This window comes from Erythrolamprus reginae, chromosome 1, assembly GCF_031021105.1.
Source record: "Erythrolamprus reginae isolate rEryReg1 chromosome 1, rEryReg1.hap1, whole genome shotgun sequence".
Lineage (NCBI taxonomy): Eukaryota > Metazoa > Chordata > Lepidosauria > Squamata > Dipsadidae > Erythrolamprus > Erythrolamprus reginae.
Window position 1 is genome coordinate 78,451,361 of NC_091950.1, and position 24,081 is coordinate 78,475,441.

A 24,081-nucleotide genomic window follows, 5' to 3' on the forward strand; every position below is an offset into this window, starting at 1 on the left:
TTCTTTGTATCCTTCCCTAGATGCCTTAGGGGGGGAAAAACCAATTGCATCTCAAATGTTCTTTGGTGTATTATGACTTTTGTTGGGACTGAAAATTACATGAAACTTCTGTTTTATTATGCTGTCATGCTAGATTCCCTCATGAACAAGAGTTTTGTTTTACATGGCTATTTATTGGTTACTGATTCTGGTTCATAATTGCTTTTTGTAATACTATAACATGTTTGTGAATATGTCTCCTTTAGATGTCACTTCCTGAAATAGAATAGGAACCTTCAGCTTAAGCTTGAAAAGTTTTAATAGTTGTTACTATGATAGACTGTATTTTATCATAGATTTTATGTTATATATTATTTTATTCTATAATTTTTAATTATATATTTACTTGTGTTTTTATTTGTTCTGGTCTATGACTGTAATAAATGTAATTGAAATTTACATTTTGAAGCCAATAAGAATTCTGAATAAGTAGAATCTGTTTTATAATTAAACTTTGATCTTAGCATATTTCAAAATAAGCAAGTAAATAATATTAAGATAGCCTTCACTTGCAGATAGTTCTCTACTTATGACCACAATAGAGCCCCAAATTTTGTTGCTAATCAAGGCAGCTGTCAAGTGAGTTGTGCCTCATTTTACCACAGTTATTAAATTAATCATTGTATTTAAGTTAATCATGTGCTTATTAAATGAATCTCTTTTCTCCCACTGACTTTGCTGGCTGAACATATGACTCTTGGACAATGCAACTATCATAAGTACAAGCCAGTTGCCAAGCACCTAAGCTATGATCACCTGTCTATAGGGATGATGTAATCTTTTTTCCTCAGGAACATGCCTGTGCAATGCCAAAAAATAACCCCCTGAAAAAAGTTGAAAAGTAGATAGTGACGCATGCTGGAACTCGGCAAAAAAACTTTCTGGGAAAAATTAAATTTTTTTTAAAGAAAGAAATGGTGGTGCCCACGGACCAGCACTGATCAAAACAGTTCCATGACATCATCATGACATCACCAGCAGTTCGCTACTATTTTGGTGAACCGGTCCGAACTGTGAGGAACTCACCTCTGGATTCTAAGTTGTATTGTAACCTGTATTCTAAATATCAATAAATCTAGCAAAAAACAAAAAGTCTCTTATAATTACCGAAATGTCATCATGCCTTTGAATAAAAGCAAACAACAAAATGGTTATAGTTGTTCAGTCTGTACAATAATTCTATTTTTGTAAAGTATAAATGCTAAGTTAGTAAAGTCAAATCTCTATAAAACCTTGGAAATAATCTTTTTCTCTTCACCCAATATTAGTTATATTTTAAGATGTAATATGTAGGCAATATATAAAAATTAATCTTAATTCCTATCTAAATCACAGTTTGGGATGTTCTTTATAAGAAATATCATTTAACTTATTAGTGCTTATCTGCAAATTACTACATTTCCACTATACGGTAATCTTAAAATGAAAATGTTCCTTTTAATGCTTACAGAAAATACTATCGTTATATAATACAGTGACATGAATATAAATGGATTATTCAAGGTTTCCACATATTCGTATCTTATAACAGCTGGAGTTAAACTTGATCTCTAGTAATTATATGGCAATGTTTTTCAAACTTGGAAACTTTTGAGATGTGTGGACTTCAATTTCCAGAATTCTCCACCCAGAAAGTCTACAAATTTAAAAGTCGTTATTTAGCATAACCATGTTACTAGTTAATCACACACTAGTAGTTCTCAACTTAGAACAGTTTATTTAGTGACCATTTGAAGATACAAAAACATTGAAAAAAGTAACTAATGGCCATTTTTCACATTTACAACTGTTGCAGCATCCTCATAGTTGTGTGATCAAAATTCAAACACTTGGTAATTAGCATGTATTTATAGTGGTTGCAGTGTCCAAAGCTCATGGATAACCCTTTGCAACCTTCTGACAAGCCAAGTAAATGAGGAAGCCTGTTTATTTAATTGTTTTACTAACTTAACAACTGCTATGATACATTTCAGAACTAAGACAACAAGGATTGTAAAATGGGGCAACTGTCTTGCTTAGCAACGGAAAGTTTGGGTGCAGTTGTAGTCATATGTTGAGGACTATCTGTAAAGTACTTTGCTTTTTTTTATTCTGATAAGTTTCTCTCCCACCCCAAGTTATTACAATAGTTAAGCCTACAATCCTAAAACTTCCTAATGAACTCCAGTTCAAGTATTCTCTAAATTCAACTTTACTTATCTGCAGAGCCCGTTTCTGGGGGTAGAGCGCTTAGGGCACTTCAGGCACCCCAACATGAGTGATGTTGAACTGTCCAGGCCCAAACTGGCCACACGCACCCCAGCCCCACAAGATTAAACACAACCCTGATGTGGCCTGATCTAAAGATAGCAATAGCATTTAGACTTATATACTGCTTCATAGTGCTTTTATAGCCCTCTCTAAGAGGTTTACAGAATCAGCCTAAGTCCTCATTTTACCCACCTCAGAAGGATGGAAGGCTTAGTCAACTTTTAGCCAGTGGTGAGATTTGAACTTCTGAACTACGGCTAGCTGTTAGCTGAAGTAGCCTGCAGTGCTGTACTCTAACCACTGTGCCACTCCGGCTCTATAATAATAATAATTTATAATAATTTATTACATTTGTGTGCCGCCCCTCTCCAAAGACTGGGGCGGCTCACAGCAACAATAAAACAATACAGATATAAAGAATTATCACATTGTTATATTTTATTGGATGACTACTAAAGTATATTTAAAAGGATAGCTATAATTGTATGTATAGAATCTAACTAAGCTGATTTGCAGAAAGTAAAATCTTTGAGATGTGGCAGATTTTAGCTAACTTAAATATGTTCTTTGGAATTGCTCTAATGTACAAACAAGCATTTTTTAACGGTTTCCCGTTTCTTTAACATATCTTACCTATGCATTTAATCCTGTCAGGCAGGGTTTTTAGTTTCCTCTGCAAGTTGATTTGTACTCCTTTTTAGAATAGTATCATTTAATGCCGTTTTAACTTTCTCCCCTTATAATTTTTATTCATTGTAAGACTTTCTGAGTTATTTCTAGATGTTATTTCATCTTTGTATCTTATTTAAGGATATAACCCTCATGTGAAATATTTTGCTCTTCAGTTAATCGATTATTTAATAATTTATTTATCTCAAAGTCTAGAATACAATTTGCACAAGCTATATTTTTATGAATAAAACATAGAACATATATACGAGAAAAGAAAAACTACTTAGCCTCAGTAAACAGCAAGCATTTGAGAACTGAGCAGATCTGTATTTCTGCTATTAGTAAACAATATTTTTAGAGTTTTCTGGAAAACTGTAATGTTGAGGAGGTTTATTTGACATGCCAAGTAGTGAATAATTAACAAGATTGCCATGTTAAGTCTGCCCAACTGCCTTTAATTTTACTATTGTTGGTTTACATAAGCTTTGTATGTTACAAAAACCCAAACAGCAACTATTTTCAGTACCAATCAGAATTTGAAATGTTGCTTAATTGTTAACAGAAATATAAACCAAGTTATATAGGGTAAATCATGCCAAAAGGTTTTATTTAAAGTGACTTTAAAGTACAAATAGTCCTCGATTTACAACAATTTGTTTAGTGACCATTCAAAGTTACAACAGCACTAAAGTGACTTATGACTGCTTTTCACACTTATAACCATTGAAGCATCCTTATGCTCACATGATCAAAATTCATCTGCTTTGACAAATGATTCATTTTATGGCGGTTGCAGTGTCCCAGGGTCATGTAAATCACCTTTTGTGACCTTTTAACAAAGTCAATAGGGAAGCCAGATTACCTCAAACCTGTTACTAACTTGATAACTTCACATATTCACTTAAAACAATTGTAGCAAGAAAAGTCATAAAATGGGGCAAAATTCACTTAACAAATGTTTCATTTAGTACAGGATTACACCTGTATATAAAAAGTCAGGCATTATTTATTCTTATGCCAGCTCTCCTTTCTTTTCACCTACAATTAAAATTGCCCAACTTCCCTCATCAGAGAAGAATCTTGTTAATCCAGTTAGTGGACAGAGTAAGGAGCTGCTCCATTTGCAACCCTTTGAAAAGCTTTCTCACCACCTTACTCATTACAACACACACTTGATAGGGAAGGAGGACTACTCCAAGGAGCCTTGCAGTAGTAGAACTCCGATATTTACACCCCCTTACATTTTAAAGTAAATTAAAGATACATAAGGAGAGGGCACCAAGCCAGAACGGTAGCAAACTCATATCATTTGAAAATGATAATGCGACACAAACGTTCACAATCAATCTAGTGCTCCTTAGGTGGGCGGATCACCACTTCTCTAATTCCCAGACTTTTGGCGACAGGCTGGAACTCGAATAGACTACCTGAAGGGGGACCAGTCTGAGGAAGGCTGTTCCCTCCCCTTATTAACCCAACCCTACATTCATCTCCCCTTCTTGTTTCCAGGGTCATTCTCCCTCCCAACCACCCGCAACAACCCCGCGGGTGTTCCTAACTCATCCCAGACCACCACCTCCTCCTCACCGCTTCCTCCTCCAGGTCGGTGTCCAAACCTGAACTTTAAGCTCTCGAGGTGATCACATGGGAGAAAGCCGAAGAAGGGAGGGCAGAGCTTAAGGAAGGTTCGGCGGCTGCCTTTTACCATTGGCTCCGCGCAGACACGTGGCGCGCCTCTTTTCCACCGCTGGCTCACAGCTGGGTAGCCCCGCTCCGCTGGCGGGGAAAAGAGCAGTAGGAGCCGCTCCAGTTAAAGTGCCTTAGAGGAGCGTGGAAGAGGAGGAGGAGGAAGAAGAAGGCGGCAAAGAGGTCCCCCCCTCCCACTTGGGCTCATGGGTCTGATTGGTTAATTACTCTTTGTTTTGGTGGCCGAACCCTTCGTGTGCAGGTCGTCGTTTTGCTTGGAGCCATAAAAAGCCACAGTTTGGAGCTGCGGAACGCGGCAGCGGGAAGGTAAGTCTCGCTGAAGCTAGTTACGACGTACGCTGGTTTATCTTTTATTTTTCCCCTCAAAGCGCCGGGACTCAGCGATCTCTTCCCCCAATTATTTCTGCTCTTTTTCTCGGGCAACTCGCCCTGAAGTTGGCGGGCTGATCCCGAAAGAAGCAGGCTAGGCTAGCCGAGGGAGGGGAACGTCGAGAAATAGGAGGGGGAGACGCGCCCGCGCTCCTTTTTGCCACTTCTCCGGAGCTCGCTCTTTCTCTCTCTTTCCGAGGCTGCTTCTCTCGTGGAGTGGAGAGCGCGGGTTTTGGGAGGGAGTAGACGGATCTCAGGCTGTGGACGCGCGGAGAAAGGGAGGGAGTGTCTTGCGTCTGAAGCCTGGCGCGAAAAGCTCGCCCCGTCCAACCCGCCCGGTTAGCTGAAAATAAATTTGGGATGGCGCGGTAAAATATTTTGCCCGGGTTCCTGACTGAGAAGGAGACATTTACGCGGGATATTCTGAGGGAGGGGGAGATCTAATCATTGTTTCGAGTTTGTTTATTGTGATGGTGCATATATGCACACACCCATATAAACACACACACACGCCACCCGAACACACCAAAACTATATATATATATGCTCTATGCTGCCTCGGATTCACAATACATTTTGCGTTGGGGAAGGGAAAAAAAGTTCATTGGGCTGGCTTATATGTATTAAACAGCTTTCAAGTGGCCGGAGAGATGTTCGGATCCGTACTGCGTAAAATAGGAGTTGCGTGGCGATGGAGGGGAAGGTAAAAAAAAAAAAACACCTCCAGAACTGGAATCGCCTCCATTTTCCAAAGTGCTCGGGACAAACTCGGCGAAGCTGCCTTCGGAAAGACCGCGAAAGGCAGCGAGCGGCTGCATCTCCGGATTGGAAAAACGGGGCAGCTCTCGCCCTGAACGCGCCTCTTGGCAATTCGCCTCTTCTTCCCTCCTTCTCCGACTTCATTTATGCGGAGCGCTGCTGAATGGAGCAGTTTGGCCACGCGAGCTTCATTCAGTTTAACGGGAAGAAGTTGCATCCCCTTCTCTCTTGTACTGCATTGTTTCTGTCTCTTGCTCTCTTTCGTCCTTCTCCAAAAATCTATTAGTCGGTTTGCCTGATCCCGGACTTGTGGGGTTTAAAAGCCTGTATAGTGGGAAATGGTCCAAGCGTTCTTACGCAGTCCAGAAATGGATGCTTCTTACACTCACTTGCTCCTCTAATGGCTAGATTTTTCATTATTCCAATCCTTTATTTTAAGCCCGAGATCAAAACACACTTAACTTGATGTAAGCAGTAGAATTTATTTTGAGGTAATAATGAAGATGGGGTAGAAATCCATCAGTAATTCTAGTACTCTGAAGCCTATGCTTCAATTCTTCTAATGACTGCAGTTCTAATTATTGCTAGGACAGATAGTCTAATGTGTTAACTATAAATGTACATGCTATGGCACAATTAACAATCAAGCAGATAAATTTGGCCATAGATTGCACTTCAATACTTTTTCAAAGATTTAAAAATAAAAGCATATTTATGTTGAAAAGCAGAAAGGCTGTGGTAGTTTTTCTATCAAACCATAATTTATCATCATGAATCCCTCAGTCTTAAGTGTTCAGTTTTTTACAATTTAATTGTTTTATTTCCCTCAGTAACAGGTTGCTATTTTATAATTTTGTATTCAAATGTATATTTCTTAAATTTTTCCCAATAATTCTAGTTAATATTAGATAGATAGATAGATAGATAGATAGATAGATAGATAGATAGATAGATAGAAAGAACTTTAGACTACTTAAGATCTATTGATATATAAGTTGCAGTGGATATCTTGAAGTTAACAATAAAAATCATACCCAATGATTTCGATCAATCAATAAAGATAACAGATTAAAGACTTGATTTTTTATTGATTTTCTTTTCTTCTCTGACAACTTTCAAATCTATTGCTTTCAGCAACTGATTTCCCTTTGATATACCATAATTATCGATCACTATCATTTTTTTCTATTTTTCTGTGTTTTGTTTTCCATTGCTTAAACAGGCAAATCAGTTTTGTACCTCATATCTAATCTCCCCTTATGATTCTATTTCAGATTTCTTAAGTCAGCATCTTAGCTGGGAAACCATTTTTAAAAGAAAGGCTTTTTAAAAAAAATTCTCAAGTTTCTTAAGAAAGAAAAACAAGCACATATTTTAGGAAGGTAGAAGTAGCCTCTGAAAGATCAAAAAAGTTCCAGTTAAAGTACAGGAAAAGGCCTCTTTTTTAGTAGACTCAATTGTTAAAACAATTGGAATTTAGCCTAAACTGTGCAAACCATTTGCAGGAAAACTTTGTATTTTCCTATTCTCAAGCAATGTTTATTTTAATACAAAAGAGAACCAATCATTGGTTTGAAAGCCTATGGCCTGTATTTTGCGTTAATATTACTTAGCAATTTTAGGAGTCATAACGGAATACCTATGAATATATCATTATGTAAACTTTATGAGTTGCATCCAGTTAGTATTATTTCAGTAGGTGCAATGACAATTTACATTTCCTCATATTATCCAAACCCGGCTGGGAAATCATCCATAGCACATCTAGGAAATAAAGGATGGGCAAGACATCTTTTCCATATGGTTGGATTTTAGTCTGTGTTTGGTTCTTCAGATAAAATAGTTAAGTAGTGGAATGTGACTTGAGTTTTCATGTGACTGAGAAACATTTGAATGTTTGAAGTATAGTGAATGCCTAGAAGGCTGTATGCATAAAGTATAGTTGACATTTTAAAAATGATTTAAAAATGATTTGAATAATGGGGCATTTTCCTTGCTCAATTGTATTCTGAACCTTTATCAGTGCTGTGAGTTTATTCTAGGTCTAGGTAATGGTTGTTGAAGCACAAAAGTTGCATCAGACTTGTGTTTGTTTGTTTGTTTGTTTGTTTGACTTCTATGTCGCCCTTCCCAACTGACTGGGCGGCGTACAGCATAATAAATACAATACAATGTGTAGAAATATAATTTTTAAAAAATGCTATAAAGCTAAAAAAATTCTAAACCCCATCTATCCCAACATACTCATCCACATTCATCCAGTCACTCAAAGCATTGGTTGAAGCCAATCTCAACACTCATGACCCCCATGCCCGCCAACAGAGATAGGTCTTCAAAGCTTTGCAAAAGACCAGGAGGGAGGGTTGGTACATATCTCCGGTGGGAGTTCGTTCCAAAAGGCCAGGGCCGCAACAGAGAAGGCTCTTCCCCTAGGTCCTGCCAGATGACATTGTCTGGCCGACCAGACCTGGAGAAGGCCTCTGTGGGACCTAACTGGCCGCTGGGATGCATGAAGCAGAAGACGGTCTCGTAGATAATCTGAGTCCTTCGGGATTGGGCGTCACAGAAGTCAAATTAAATAAATATATCTGGTCCTAAGCCATGTTTTATTTATCTTTATCCTCTATTCAAACCAATCCTAACATTGCTAGAAATTTTATTGTTGCTTTTACAGATTTTTTTTAAAAAAAGTTTATTTACTTGCCTTTTTAACCATTTGGCAATATTCTTACAGTTTAGCATTATAACTATTCCATGTTCCATATTCAATTCCAAAAATATGTTTTTGAATGTATGATAATGTGAAGCCAATTACTTTTCATAACTCTTTTAAAAATAATTACATAACAAGTCTGAAATGATGCATAGGCCTATGAAGTCCCATGAGCTCAGCTAACCAAATCAGGACTATAAAATTGTCTGCCAAATTATAGTTATGCTATAAAGCAGAGGTATTTGTTACAGACAATTGATAAGCAACTCTTACACACATACACACACCCACCACAAATTCTGACTCACTTTTTAGAATGTTAACCACCTTAGGGCAAGAACAACAGAAGCAATATTGGGAGGTAGTGAAATAGAAGAATAACATGAACACTTTTTAAAATACATTTTGTTGTATACTCCTGGCATGTTTCTCCTTTGTAGTTAGAAAGTCCTAGAGTTCTATGCAATTCAATTCTTGAGCATTTCAGGAGTAGAAGCAGACAGGAGCACTAGACAACCAGTTTTAGGAGGTTCCTGGAATGAATTTGGAACAGGTCCCCCCCACTCTCCTTTCCCCACCCCCCAATCTCCCTCCTCTCTATCTTTCTGTATGTGTGTAAAATATTGTATTATACATACTATATTTCAGGACAGATTAATTTTCCTTTTGACCTGCTCGATTTGGGAACTGTTTTGTTACTTGGAATGAATTATTTGTATGGCATAGTCTTGTAATGCTTTTTGTGTTAAACATCTCAAAGCAGTTTTTCAGCCAAAATGATTTAAAAAATTGTTTGTCCCTGGAATTTTATGTTGTCAGTTAGTCTGGATTAGTATGTTGTGCAAACTCAGCCAGAACCTTTTATCAAGTTGTACATTTCAATAGCTTTTTATGCTTTTGATTAGAAAAACTATTTTAATTTATATAAATTATAACATAAATCAAGCTGGTATCTTGACAGACTTTATAAATCCCACTTATTATTAATTCAGTTTAACTTGGATGTTATTCATAGTAGATTTATGCTTCTAGTAAATCTGCAAACATATGCAATTTCATCAGAAAAGGGGGGGGGAGTATTTTCGAATATAAAGCAATCACCAGTTAAACAGGACAGAATCAGAATAATTTGCTATGTTGTGATGTCAGAATCTCCGACATGATTTATACTGCAGTAGGATAGATGAACACATGATTTCCTGCCTTCAAAGGATTGCAAGGAATGTTAATTACTTTTAATTTCCTTGATTTGTAAAATCCCATGGTATTCAGTCACTGTCTCAATATTCTCATCATATACCTGAGCAAAAAAATAAAATAAATCATACAGTATTTGACACTAGCAAATAACTAGTTTTTTAATGGTCAGGTTCTTGATTTGTGCAAGATTAACATTCTTAAGTCTAATTCAGTTCAGTAAAACTTCTAGTTTGGAACCATAAAGTTGTTAAATTTGTATTTCTCTTATATCTCGGAAAACGTATCTAGCCAATTACTCTTTCTTGCTTTTCTGCAAAAGATCCCAAAGAATTATAAAGATCTAGGCAGAATATCCATGATTTTCCTTAAATATTTGTACCTTTCCCAGGTAGACCAGACAAGCAACATAACCAGATTAGCAAATTCTATTTTATTGTAAAGCTACATTAACAGAATCTTTCAAGTCTTGGAAATACTGAATTTATGTAATGATAAATTAAATAACTTGATTATTTAAATAGTTAATATTTAATAATAAATAATAATTAATAATAATCCCCTGATCTCCATTACAACCTGAGAAGCTAAGGAGAGTCCCGTCTGAACCTCTTTCTTCATCCATTATCTATTATTATTATTATTATTATTATTATTATCATTATCATTATTATTATTATTAAGATTTGTATGCCGCCCCTCTCCGTAGACTCAGGGCGGCTCACAACAATAATAAAAACACTTGAACCACTTGGAAGACTGCTTTGTGGCTGCATCTACATCACCTCTGCCAAGTTCCCAAACATCAGGCCTTCTATAGATAATGTGGTAAGTCATTAATTTATCACCAACTTTTGCACCAGTTTGACAGGTGACCTCCCCTCAAGAAAAAAACATATCCTACAGTGGAGAGAGAGATCAAGATCAAAAGGGGTTAATAAGTTTAACCACCCCTCCCTCCCCCAGGGGGACCCTTGGGGTTATCTGGATATTTGTCATAGAATTGTTTAACTAATCTGTCCACTTTCACTTTCCAATTTTTTACCTATGTAGATTCAGACAAAGAGTACCCCTTCTAATTAATGAGGTATTGTAATTGGCCTCTAAATACTCGTGAGTCTAAGATTTTTTTCACTGGCTTGACTATCTTTTAATGAAAAGTAAATGGCACTTTGATCCTTGATTCTGAAAGACAGGAGCTACTATTATGTGATCAAATCTTTTGACTTATGTTCCTTAATAACACCCATTCTGTTGCTTCGCCATATAATTGTTACCTGTTCAGGAATGTTGTTAATAATTTCATATTCCAAAATAAGCTTTCTAGTCATCCTAGTTGTGTGTCAAGAAATACTGTCGAGCACAAATATTCTTAAAAAGTAACCATTTGATCTCAAATTTATTTTTATAATTTTTAAAAATACTCTGTAGCTTTTCAAGCTAGGGAAAGAATTATTTTGTACTGACAAATGAATTGCATATACTTACAGATCCACTACAGTTCTCTTATATCGTGAACTTCAATAGACCTATGTATTTAAATAAGTTGAAATTTTCTAGGATTGACATGTAAAACATCTTTCTTTAGACAGTCATGTCCACCTCGCAGCCTGTAGGCTACATGTGGCCTTGGGCAGCAAGTACTGCAACCCCACAACATCATAATTTTTAACATTATTATATGATTTAAATAAATTAAGTATATTTTATATCCAGCCCATGATAAATCCTCTTCATTCAACGGGGCTCAGGGAAGCCAATGCATTAGAGACTTTATTGCGGGAGAATTGAAGCCTTTACTTCTGCAAATGCTTAAATTTAGAATAGTGCATTTATTTCTTATAGAATGCTAGCACATTCTTAAATCAATATGTGAATCTAGAGATGATAGGAAGGTTTTGAAATTCTTTTGGGGACTGGCAGAATCTTTTAGACTTTCATTTGGACAATCTTAGTGTTAATTTGAAAAGACTAATAATTTCCCAAAAATACTTGCTGCCAACATTGTCTTTTTAAAAAAATCAAGTTGAATTGATGTTGCATTATTTCCTGGAACATTTCTTTTACAACATCATCAAATGAACTAGTTGTGGAGAGGAGGGTGGGGGGTACAAAGACATTAATTTATGTTTCATCTGATAGCATGCTTATAGTTCAATGTTTTCACCACATGAGGTAAGAAAAACCTAGTATATAATTATTCACAAGGTTCTACTTAATTTAATAGCCTACTTTAAGAACAAAACAAAGAATGGATTCCTCAGTCTTCTGGGTTTTTTCCCCCCAACAACAACTGTATATTTGAAAACAAAAATAAGAAATTGCACCAATGTTTGGTTTCAGTACGTGGAGTATATTTCCTCATCAAAGGAAACCTGTCGCAATCTCACCAAGAAAAACTTGACAATGTTTATTAATGCAATTATCTTCTTGTCTTTCTGCTTAGCTTTCACTGTACAGTTTGCCTTTTGGAAATGGAAAAGGAGAGCTGATAGAGAAAACATTCCCTCTAGCAGTTCATATTATATTCAACAATATTAAGAAACATTTGCAATCTGTATAGTCTGGAGGACAGAAGGAAAAGGGGGGACATGATCGAAACATTTAAATATATTAAAGGGTTAAATAAGGTCCAGGAGGGAAGTGTTTTTAATAGGAAAGTGAACACAAGAACAAGGGGACACAATCTGAAGTTAGTTGGGGGAAAGATCAAAAGCAACATGAGAAAATATTATTTTACTGAAAGAGTAGTAGATCCTTGGAACAAACTTCCAGCAGATGTGGTAGATAAATCCACAGTAACTGAATTTAAACATGCCTGGGATAAACATATATCCATCCTAAGATAAAATACAGAAAATAGTATAAGGGCAGACTAGATGGACCATGAGGTCTTTTTCTGCCGTCAGACTTCTATGTTTCTATGTTTCTATGTTTCTATTTTCTGACTTAGCTAATTGTGCAATATTTTTCTGCAGAAGTAGCTGATATATAGCAGTCTTGGCTCATTTTTCATTTTAACACTTATGTAGGTTAGGATAGGATAGCCAGATATTATTTTGTTTTGTTTTTTTGTAACTGCCTACTATTTAGAATTTGACAGGTGTCTTATATATTGCTTCTAAATAAATATGGTTTAATTAGAATGTAACTTTTTTCTGAGATGGATTTCTGGGCTTAAATCAGATGAAGTTACCCTTACTGAGAGTAATGGAGAAACTTAAATTAGTTTTTCAATCAAATGGGATACTGGACATATTTTGAATTGCTTTGCCATTAAGAACTCATTTTCAAATTTTTTAAAAAAAAGATTGTGTGCATTAACAATGTTTAGAGATACTGAAAATATGCAGTTATTGCATACAAATATGACAGTCAGAAAACTGAAAATTACAACTTTAATGTGTTGAATTGCAGTTTTAAGAGCATTACATCTGCATCTATTTCTCTTTTTGCAGTTCACACATCCTTCTTTAGAACACATAATTATTTTACATGTTCTCTATTTGTTGTCTCAGCTTTAGTGTATCTTTTTTTTAAAAAAAACCAAGCCTATATTGTATTTAGAGCCGTCTAAGTTGAATGTGAGGAAGCTATATGTCACAGTAGCTGCATCTGATATCTCCATGAAATGTCACAGTGTCTGTAAATGACATCTCCATGAAATGTCACAGTTGGCACATTATTTATGTATTAACCAGATATCTTTCCTCCCTCAATCCAGTGTATCTTAGTGCATTGCATAAAGCATAATACCAAATAAAAACCACTGTAATTTAACAACAAAACAACCCAAAACAAGCAAGAATACCTTTATACCTTCAGAAAACAACCCAGGTTGAGCAAAGATGTTGAAATTCTTTGATTTTTTTTCTATGAATCTGTAAACTATTAGATTTCTCCTCCCCCCACTCTCACAAACATAGCCAGTATTAGACACCAGTTGGATGTCTTCCAAAGTATGACCTCACACTTAATTCACATGAAGTTTTGGACAATAAAATATATCTTCCTAAAGATTCCTTTCAGAATCTTCAGAGAAATTGTGAGTGATTTTTCTGCCTTCTATGGAATAGCTTCTAGATTTCTGTGACTACTCCTTTAACGTATGTACATATAGAAGTAAGATCAAAAGGAATTGAAATTTATTTGCAGTTATCAAATCATGTAATGCTTCTGCTCTTCTTTTAGGCATTGGGAAGCATCTTCTAGTGGTTACTGTGTTCATGCTGTTATTCCAAATCAGTTGCACATGATTATTCAAAATCCATATTTTACTTCAGTGGTACATAACCTTTGTGGCTTGGTAACCCCACTGGAGGAGGGGAGAGGAAAAGTGGGCCATGGGAGTGGTGGGCTGGTATGTGTGCGCAAGCAACTCTTGCACAATTAGCAGGCCGATGCTCGTGTACCCTGCTCAGCTTATACAAGTGGGCCAACATATACAAGTGCCCGCTACCCCTCCACTCATGCAAGTTGAACTACGCGCACAAGTGTGTACATTCCAACCAGCCACTCACATGGCCAAATTCTGAATAGTGCATGGCCAGTAGTGGGCAGTGGCCCAGGTGTTTTACTTGGTGAGAGTAATTATTGCCTTTATTTGCTATTATTAATAGCCAATATGGGTAGTTCTCAAATTATGACCACTCATTCGGTGACTGTTTAGAATTATAGTAGTGGTGAATCAGGGATCGCATGACTGATTTATGAAGTTGCAGCTGTTACAGTCTCCCCATAATCACCTGGTTCTGATCTCGTATTCAGGCACCTGGCTTGTGATTACAGTGTCACAGTGAATTGCTATCATGTGATTGCCATTTATGCCATTGCAACCTTCCTTGTCAGCTTCTCACAAGCAAAGTCAATAAAAGGATTGTCAAGAAAGGAAGGTCAGAAGTCTGTTCCTGTAAGTCTGTCACAGAAATCTCATACACTAGTGTGGGTTTGCCTTCAGTGCCCCCCACCTGCGCTCCATAGTGTCCCTAAATCCAGCAGCATACTTTTAATATTGCAGCAGTCCCTTCACTTCTTCACTTCCCTCTCCAGCCAACCCATTCTTCCCACCAGCCTGCATGCCTGCAGCACTCTCCCATCCCCACTCCTGGGGGCTAATGGCACTTCTGCCTCTTACCATTTAATGTGTGTGTCCCAGGACTGCTGGGATTGTCATTTCTAAGGGATGCATTCATATGACATTGTGCTTTATGATCGCATCACTTAGTGACAGCAATCCTGGTCCCAACTGCTGTTGTCACCTGAAGATTATTGTAAACCAATAAAAACTTAGCTTAAAAAAAAAGTGGTATCAAATTTTCTTAGGTTAATTGGCTTCTTGCTTGCTGTAGTTTTAATAGGACCATTTTGGAAAGAGTTTAAGAAGTCAGAGCAAAAACTGTTTCTGATAATAAAGCAAGGTGATGGTTTCATGCTTCTAATATTTACTTAATGAATTATGCTCATCTGCTAATCTGTCATAATTTATTAATCTTTTTCAAGTAGCTTGTGTGAACTATTATGACCTGCTGAATTCAGTTTCTGTGTCATGTATGTAGCTTGAGAAATAGCTGGATGCATTGTATCCACATGAAATCATATTCATTACTCATCAAAATATGCAGTAAGCAAAATAGGTCTATCTCATGACTGATGCAACAGAATGACTAAATATTCTGAAAACAATTTGTAAATTAACAGTGGCTAAATCTAAGTATTGCAAAGTCAGGCTTTCATTCCAACTTGATCTTCTTTAGAGGGCTGTATTAAAAGCACTACAGATAAAAGACATTCTGAGCCCTTTATTTTAAATGAATAAGTTTAACGTTGCTTGATTGCTGTCACTATAAATTCATGGAATGAAATAAGAATATTTTCTGCCCATGCTCATTGGGTTTCTTTAAACAGTTTCCTACCCTCACCTTTCAGAATAAGGAAATGCTTAAATTCTCTGTCGCAGTTGGGTTTTTTCCCCCATGTTTGGCTTCCTGCCATTTTTAGAAACTGAGATATTGGTGTTTTATCTCAGTTTCATGCTTGGTATGCTGGGAGAAAGCCAAATAAATGCCATGGCAGTGATGCTTTAGTGGTATCTCACATAGCAGTAATAGAAAAGATACCAGCTCGTTATTCATTCTGCAGTGAAGAATCTTTCACACCATAGGAATAATATCTGCAACATAAAGTGCTCTTTATTACATATGCTTAACAATTATTCTCTTTTTCTGTGCATTGTCTTTTTAAATAATGGAATGATTTATAGAGGATTCTATAAGCCCTTTCTTCATTAACTTTACATTCTCCATTTTGCTTGCCATTTATGTCCTGATCCTCTTAGTTGTCTTGAAATACTTTTATCTGAAACTAAGCTTGTATATGACTAGATAGATTCCAAATCTAGACAGCTATTTTTTAAAAAGGCTTCTATCTTTACTCTCATTACTTCTTTAAATGTAGTGGCCTTACAAAACAGCCATAAAGGCATAAATAAACATCCTGATGCACGAAAAAAACAAACACCTTTTATTATAGTGTCAGATGGTTCTCATGAGCCTCATGAAGCTAAAATTCCTTTGGTTGTTCATTCCTTACTGCAATGTGTGAAAGAAGTTGCCCAGCTCTCAAAGCAGAGAGAGGAATGCATACATGTTTCAATATTCTTACAGTTGTGTTGCTCATTTCATGATACAAATTACAATTCATAAAGTTTCATTGTAAAAGAGTCAAGGTTATGTCTGACCACTATTGATTATCTTATTCATACCTCCTGAGCTCTATTTTTGTTGGCAGAGGGTTGCAGGAGACTCTTGCAGCCAAAAATGGAGCTTGGGAGGGCCACCGACATCAGCCTTCCCAAGCTCCATTTTTGCTGACAGAGGTTTGCAGGAGGCCGTTGTAGCTGTAAAGGGAGGCCGGGAGCCCATTTTCTCTGGCAGAGAGCTCGGGCTGCCACAGCTAGCCATGCAGTACTTGGCCATGCCCACTCCGTCCTCTCCCAGGTGACACCCCTGTTCTACAGCAATGTAAACCAAACTTTTAAATTGACTTTTCACCAGGAGTTCTGGAAAACTCCAATTATTTTTTTTAACAATATTATTCATGATGAGAAATAAGTCTGTAGTTATCACCTTTTGCTAACTCAGTAGAAAGATGCTGCCATTTGGAAATTGGTGACACGTATGGTACAATAACAAATTGCCCATCATAAGACATAATAATTACTAGGTTTTACTTTGGGATTTTGTATGAATTGACTGTTGTAGCTTAAAAATTATGGTTTATTATTTAATTTGACATTTGAAATTAATCAGTTATTCAGTTTAGTTAGCAAGCAGTAATTAAACCAAATAGCAATATTTGGATCTTATCCAGTACACTTTGTATTGCCCCTGTTTACACTTAGTAACAGTCTGCGGAGAGGGGCGGCATACAAATCTAATAAATAATAATTATTATTATAATTTAGACTTATATACCACTTCGCAGTGTTTTACAGTCCTCTCTAAGCGGTTTACAGAGAGTAAGCATATTGCCCCAACAATTTGGGTTCTCATTTTACCGACTTTGGAAGGATGGAAGGCTGAGTCAACCTTGAGCCTACTGAGATTCAGTCTGCAAAACCACTGGCAGCCGGTGATCAGCAGAAGTAGTAATGCACTCTAATCACTGCACCACCGAGGCTCTTAAAACATACTTGTTGCATATCTGCATTGCACTGTGCTTTTAAAAAAATGTATTTAGAAAATTTATATGGCCATTTAACTCACTGGACATAACTCTGGGCAATGTACAACTAGCAACAATTTAAACGACTATACTTCTGTGTAATTGAAACTATAATGTTCCTGTGAATTGCCTTGTTATCAAACTTTGGAAAAGCAACAATGAACTGGCATCTTTGTGACCTTAGCATATTGAGAATGTTTATACAAGACAAGAAATACAGTATGTAAATAGTTTTTTGTGTGTGAAATGCTGATGGAGCTGCTGATGAAACATTTTCCAAGGTTTTAATGGCTAACCTTGCACTATGAATACTTTTATTTCCTGTTTAAGTTCAAAACCATGAATTACAGCAACTTTCCTTACATTGTATTAATGACCTTTCTTGCATAATAATACAAAAGTACTACAATAAATAGTATTTCACCTTTTCCAGCATTCTGCAAGACGAGCTAGTTTTTTAAAAATGCCATTTTATACAGTGGTGAATTGTTGCTCTGTATTATAAAAGCTGCATTCTTATAGTTTCTCTTTGAAACTCTCTTAGAAAATCTATTGTGGCATATAGATAAAATAATGGACTCTGATCTGGGAGAGTCAGGTTTCAATGCAGCTCCCAGAAATCTTTGTATAAATCAGCCTTTTCAAATATGGCAGCTTTAAAATACGGGGACTTCCACTCTATGCTGGCTGGGAAATTCCAAATCTTAAAGTCCATACTTCTTAAAGTTCAAAAAACACTAGGATAAACAGTATCTGTCATCCCATTCTATGCTCTATAGTATGGTTGTTGAGAGAAAATAGGAATGCTACGTGTATACAGTCTTCAGAATCCAGGAAGAAGAGATTAATAAATCAATAAATAACTTTCCAATCAGGTTTCAAGCCCAATTACGGGGCAGAAACAATAATGATCTGTACCAAGAGTAAGATGGAGATAGTGCAACTATCCTGGCTCTTATTGATTTTTGGTATGTTCAATACTGTCAATCACCATATCCTAAGACTGGTTGTGGGACTTGGGGAGGGTAGGCACAGTTTTGCAGTAGTTAGGCTCCTTTTTCCAAGGCTGGTCCCAGTCAGTGTTGATAAGGAAGGAGAGGTCCAGCCTTTTCTTTGTGGAGTGCTGCTGCTGCAGTGCTTGGTGCTCTCTTTGTTCCTTTTTAAAATCTACACGAAACTGCTGGGTGAGTTCATCTACCACCACGGAATAAAGTATTATCAGTTAAGCTGATGATACTGAACCCTATACGCATGTTTCCCCAAAATAAGATTGGGTCTTATTTTCTTTTGGGCCCCAAAATAAGCTCTAGAGCTTATTTTCAGGAGGTGTCATGTTTTCCCCATGTATGGGAGACCCACTTCTGCTTGCATGCAGTGGGGCAGAAGGCCACATGGCGCACAAGTACTGAGAGAGGGGTTGGGGACCTTATTAATTTACCTCAGGGCCCCTGAAGCCAGGCCACCCATGCCTCGACACCTGCCTCGCCCTCCCCTCTGGCACTGACATGATGCTCAACCTCCTGCTCCTTTGTAGCCATGAGCAAGTAGAAGTGGGCTTGCGGCCAAGTGGGCTCCTGTTGCACATGCCTGCCATTGTTGCTACCACAAGACAGATGTCAAGGGATGGATGGTCTGGATGTGGGGGCCCTGAGATAAGCCGATGCAGGGTGTGTGGGGCAGCTCCCCTTGCCTTGTGGTCGCAGCACTACGAATGGGCAACTAGGCGGCTTCATAGACTCTTAAGTAGGGCTTATTTTGGAGATAGGATGAGAGACAGCAAGCTTCAGCTGCACCCTGAGAAGATGGAGTGGTTATGGGTGCATAGAGTCTCAGGACCTGGAGTTTATTTCTCACTATCTAAGATGCAACTTTTGTTTCCTTCTGGAATCACAACTCCTCCTCAGAGATCAAGTGGTAGTCATGCCTAGGAGAATCTTTGTGGAAATTCGGGTTGAGTCGCACTTTTTCTTGAATCGTGAAGCATCACTCATCTTTTGCCCTGGTCTTCTATTGGATTATTGTAGCATGCCCTATAAAACTACCTTTGAAGAATATGTAGAAGCTACAGCTGGTACAGAATGCAATGGTATAGAAAGTATTGGACACCCCTAGGATGGTACATTTAACACCACTGTTATGTGAGCTGCATTGGTCTCCAGTTTGCTTTCAAATCCAATTCATGACAATATTGGCTATCACCTTTAAGGCCTCATTATATGTTAATACTTATTTTTCTTTTATACTTTGTGGAAATAGTAATCAGTTACTACATTGTCCATTATAATACAGGGCATGCTGAGATAATAATTCTGGTCCTGTCATCCTGAAAATAGGACAGCTGGTGATGACAAACTGCACTTAGTTCTACATCCCTTGTGACCCATCCAACTTAATCTAGAAACAGTTTATGTCATGGTCAGTTGGGCTGTGCAAAACCATTCATAAGGCTGCTTTATGAAGCAAATAAAGTGCTCCTCTGAACATGTTATTTAAAGCTTAGAATCTCTGTCTCATAAAGACTTGGCAAAATAGTTTTGAGGGGCTTTGGTCATTGTCCAGATACATGTGAATAAACAAATGGCAAAGAGAAGTTCCCAAAGTAGTTGCTCCAATCCTTTGAGAGCATGTGGCTGCTGAGCACTTTGATGCTCAGAGGGCTACTTTAGACTGGGGGTATCTCCCCCAAAGGTTGTACACCTGTAGTGATGGTCCTTGTTGTTGTATTGACAAAGATGAGAAAAAAATTGGGGGGGAAATCATGGGCAAAAGCACAGACTACAGAACAGCTTAATGGCAGAATTTTAGCTTAAAATTCAGTACAGCTTAATAGCTGGAATTTTGCTTTATTCTGATTTTAATGCTAAATTCTTAGAACTCATGTACTGTATTTTGTTTCAAGTTTGTTGTTCAAATATTTGTAGATCCATACAGATTTCTGCAGGTGACTTATAATTAGATATTGTTGTCAGACTTGGTTAGTACTTGGAAGGGAGATAGCCTTTGGCTTTTACCAGTGAATCTGGTAAAAAGTTAAAATCTGATTCAGATGAGACACTGAGCAAAACCCTAATTTAAACATTGCAGTGAAGACTTTCTGCACATAACTAATTGTCATGACCTTGCCATGACCTACCAGGATGACAGTGCACTCAACACTTGGGCCTTACTAACTGCGTTTATCTGCCACTACAAAATACAGTGGTACCTCTACCTAAGAACACCTCTACTTAAGAACTTTTCTAGATAAGAACCGGGTGCTCAAGATTTTTTTGCCTCTACTTAAGAACCATTTACTACTTAAGAACCCAAGCCTGGAAAAAATTCCCAGGAAATTTGAGAGTGGCACGAAGGCCCGGCCAGTTTCCTTCCTCCCCCTTTAATCCCGGCCATCTCAGGCTTTTCTGGGCTTTCAGAGAAGCCTTTCGGAAGTGCTTAAGGAGGCTTTGGCAGCCCAGAGTGAACAAAGCATTTTCCTTTCTCTGGGTGCATGGAGAGGGAATACACCTCTGCCAAAGCCCAGAGAAAAGAAACGCTCCCTTTGGTCTGGGCAGCCCAGAGTGAACGTAGTGTTTTCCTTTCTCTGGGCACTTGGAGAGGGAATAAACCACTTCGCTGTGGTGATTCCCTCATGCTGCCTTCCATATACCCGGTGTGAGGTTGCCTCCCGGAGCGTCTGGGCGCAGAAAGGCAAAAGGGGGCGTTCACCTCACCTTCTTCTTTCAGCAGCGACTGTCCTCCTCCTCCTCCCTCCTCCTCCCACCCAAATTCCGAGCTTTTATTTCTTTCCTAATGAGTTTGCATTCATTATTTGCTTTTACAGTGATCCCTCGATTTTCGCGATCTCGATCTTCGCGAAACGCTATATCGCGATTTTTCCCACCCGATGACGTCACTCTCTTCCTTTCTCATCTTTCTTTCTCTCTCTCTCTTTCTCTATCTTGCTTCTTCTCTCTTCCTCCCTCTCTCATCTCTTTCTTTCCTTCTCTCTCTTTCTCTATCTCTCCCCCTCTTGCTCTCGAGCGATGGGTGGTGGGCGGCGGGCGGGCAGCAGCAAGGAGCCGAAGATCGGGGTTTCCCCTTTGCGTGGGCGGCAGGGAAGACCCAGGGAAGGTTTCTTCGGCTGCCCAGCAGCTGATCTGCTCGGCAGCGCCGCAGCAGTGAGGAGCCGAAGATCGGGGTTTCCCCTTTGCGTGGGCGGCGGGGAAACCCCGATCTTCAGCTCCTCGCTGCTGCGGCGCTGCCGAGCAGATCAGCTGCTGGGCGGCCGAAGAAACCTTCCCTGGGTCTTCCCCGCCGCCCACGCAAACTCCACCATCTGCGCATGCGCGGCCATGGAAAAAGGGCGCGCATGCACAGATGGTGTTTTTACTTCCGCACCACTATATCGCGAAAAATCGAGTATCGCGAGGGGTCTTGGAACGTAACCCTCGCGATACTCGAGGGATCACTGTATACTGATTTCTATTGGAAAATTGCTTCTACTTAAGAATGTTTCTACTTAAGAACCTGGTCACAGAACAAATTAAGTTCTTAAGTAGAGGTACCACTGTGGATGTACTTGCAGAGGCGGCATTTGATTATAGGATTCTCCAACACGTGGTGCCATAGACTGGGGAAGCCAGACAGACTTAACCCTCTTAATGGACAGACTGCTTTGGTATGTTCCATTCTTGGAGGTTACTTCCACCCACTATGGAGAAGGGGCGTCATAGGGTTAAGCTAACTTCCAATCTAGCCCAAATTTCAGCTAGTCTGGCTATCAGGTTAGTTAGTTAGTTAGCTAGTTAGCTAGTTAGTTAGTTAGTTAGACTTCTATGCCACCCAGTCCTGAGGGACTCAGGGCGGCTTACAACAATATAAAATTACAAATAACAATAAGAAATAAAAAAAAAACTATAATACTAAAACCCTGATTAAAACTAATAACAAGGCAACACACGACCCACATACATACCATTCACAAAGTCATCAAACTGTTATCTTCTAGTTGTTGACTTTGGGAGCTATATCCCGAGTCTGACCATCGTCCTTCATTTAAGAGGGGGAATTGATGCAGAAGGTCAAAGATATCAGTTTGTCAGACTCAGTCCTAATTGGCTGAAGGGATGGTGTCATCACATTCTTGAACGTTGGCTCTACCATATGAGAAGAGGTGTACCAGGTAAGACCAATGCCCCTTCTACCTTTCTGTATTCTATAATTTATCAGAAGAGTTTAATGAAAATTACTTGCAAGTAATTATATATAGGATTGTAACATGAGGCCAACTTTTATATGATATGTTTTATCATAGACTTAGTGAGTAAAACCACACTTTTCATACATTTAATGCATTTTTTTGAATTCCCTCTCAACCCCCTCAATTGCTGATCTCTTTGGTACTTATGACATATGTAATGCTTTAAAGTATATGTACTTAAGCAATTGTTTCCTGAAATGCTTAAAATATCTGGATGTTTACATACCCATGATTTTGAATGCATTGTGTTTACTTGGCTGAAATGCAAACATCTGGGCTTTCCTGGAAAGATATCAAGAGATAAGAGGAAAAAAAGTAATATATTTAAAACCAATTGAATACTTTTTAATACCACTGAAAGTGTAGCTTGCTTCTTGTATGTTACTTGCTAAGAACTGCCATCCTATATTAAGATTGCTATTGTAAATAAGTAGAACTGTATCTTTTTCATAAATGAATGAATGATGGAAGAACCCACTTTACATAAGGCCATTCTGGGCAACAAGTACTTTGTCTTGAAAAGAAGCCCCTATGGCTCTTTACAAGCTTTCTAAAAGATGTATTTGGTCAACCTAGCTATCTGATAAAACTTATGATTTGAGTGCTGTTACATTTCAAGGTGATCAACAGATCCATTGTTAGGCATATCTATTTAAATACTGGTAACAAATGAAATAATGACTCAACATATTAGTAACATAGGCAGTACAGGTTACTTAGAACAGGGTATCCAGCAAACCTGGAAACCAGGGAAACCAGAGAATTATCAGGGAAATCGGCAGTTTGGGAAATATCGGAAATATCAGAGAATTTATGAAAAAAACGGAATATATCAGGGGGAAAAACCAAACTGTATTAAAATGTTTAAAAGTCAGGAGAAAATCATGTTAAAAAAATGGATTGCGCTACCTGGCAGAGTCAAGCAAAAATTAGCATAACTGTGACCATAGTTCCCTCTAAGCTGCGCAGCGCGCCATACCGCAGAGGTTTTTAACCCCCAGCCCGGGAATTTCAAATTCCAGCGCACAGGACCGATCGCTGCGCCGGAATTTGAAATTAAAGGAACTGCCGCTGCTCTGTAAACAACAGTTTGCAGCAACAGTTCCTTCAAGTAAAGGCGGGAAAGAAAGGGGCCAATTATAGGCCCGCTTTCTTCCCCGCCCCTTAAATCCCAGACGTTTTCCACATATAACACCCCCCCCCCCCCGCAGCCAAATGGTTGTTTAGCTGCTGGCCCAGTAAGGTAAGAAAACCGTTGGGGGTCCCTGGGTCTGGCGGCGCGGTCTGCTGCCAAGCCTTCTAAGCATCCATGGGGTGGGGGTGGGAACGAGGGTGGGGGGTGATGACCGGGGGCCCTGGGCCAGGCTGCCGGCCTACCGCGGCTTCCCCGGCTTGCCACGGCCCAACCGCCGCC

General features: G+C 38.4%; 1 protein-coding gene and 1 long non-coding RNA gene across 3 annotated transcripts in view; one reads left to right on the forward strand and one right to left on the reverse strand.

Annotated features, from left to right (window-relative positions):
* The window catches only part of LOC139169687 (uncharacterized), a 181,690-nt gene extending 176,959 nt beyond the window's left edge, over nucleotides 1-4,731 (reverse strand). Inside the window, exon 1 of the long non-coding RNA XR_011559511.1 lies at nucleotides 4,549-4,731. This is a non-coding gene — a long non-coding RNA (uncharacterized lncRNA). The remainder of the gene's footprint in view (nucleotides 1-4,548) is intronic.
* Nucleotides 4,610-24,081, forward strand: part of STXBP6 (syntaxin binding protein 6) — a 110,448-nt gene continuing 90,976 nt past the window's right edge. Inside the window, exons 1-2 of one of the 2 annotated variants that reach the window (XM_070756180.1) lie at nucleotides 4,610-4,974; nucleotides 10,416-10,534. The gene's annotated coding sequence lies outside the window, so the exon portion shown is untranslated. The remainder of the gene's footprint in view (nucleotides 4,975-10,415; nucleotides 10,535-24,081) is intronic. The other variant, XM_070756171.1, reaches the window with a different exon arrangement.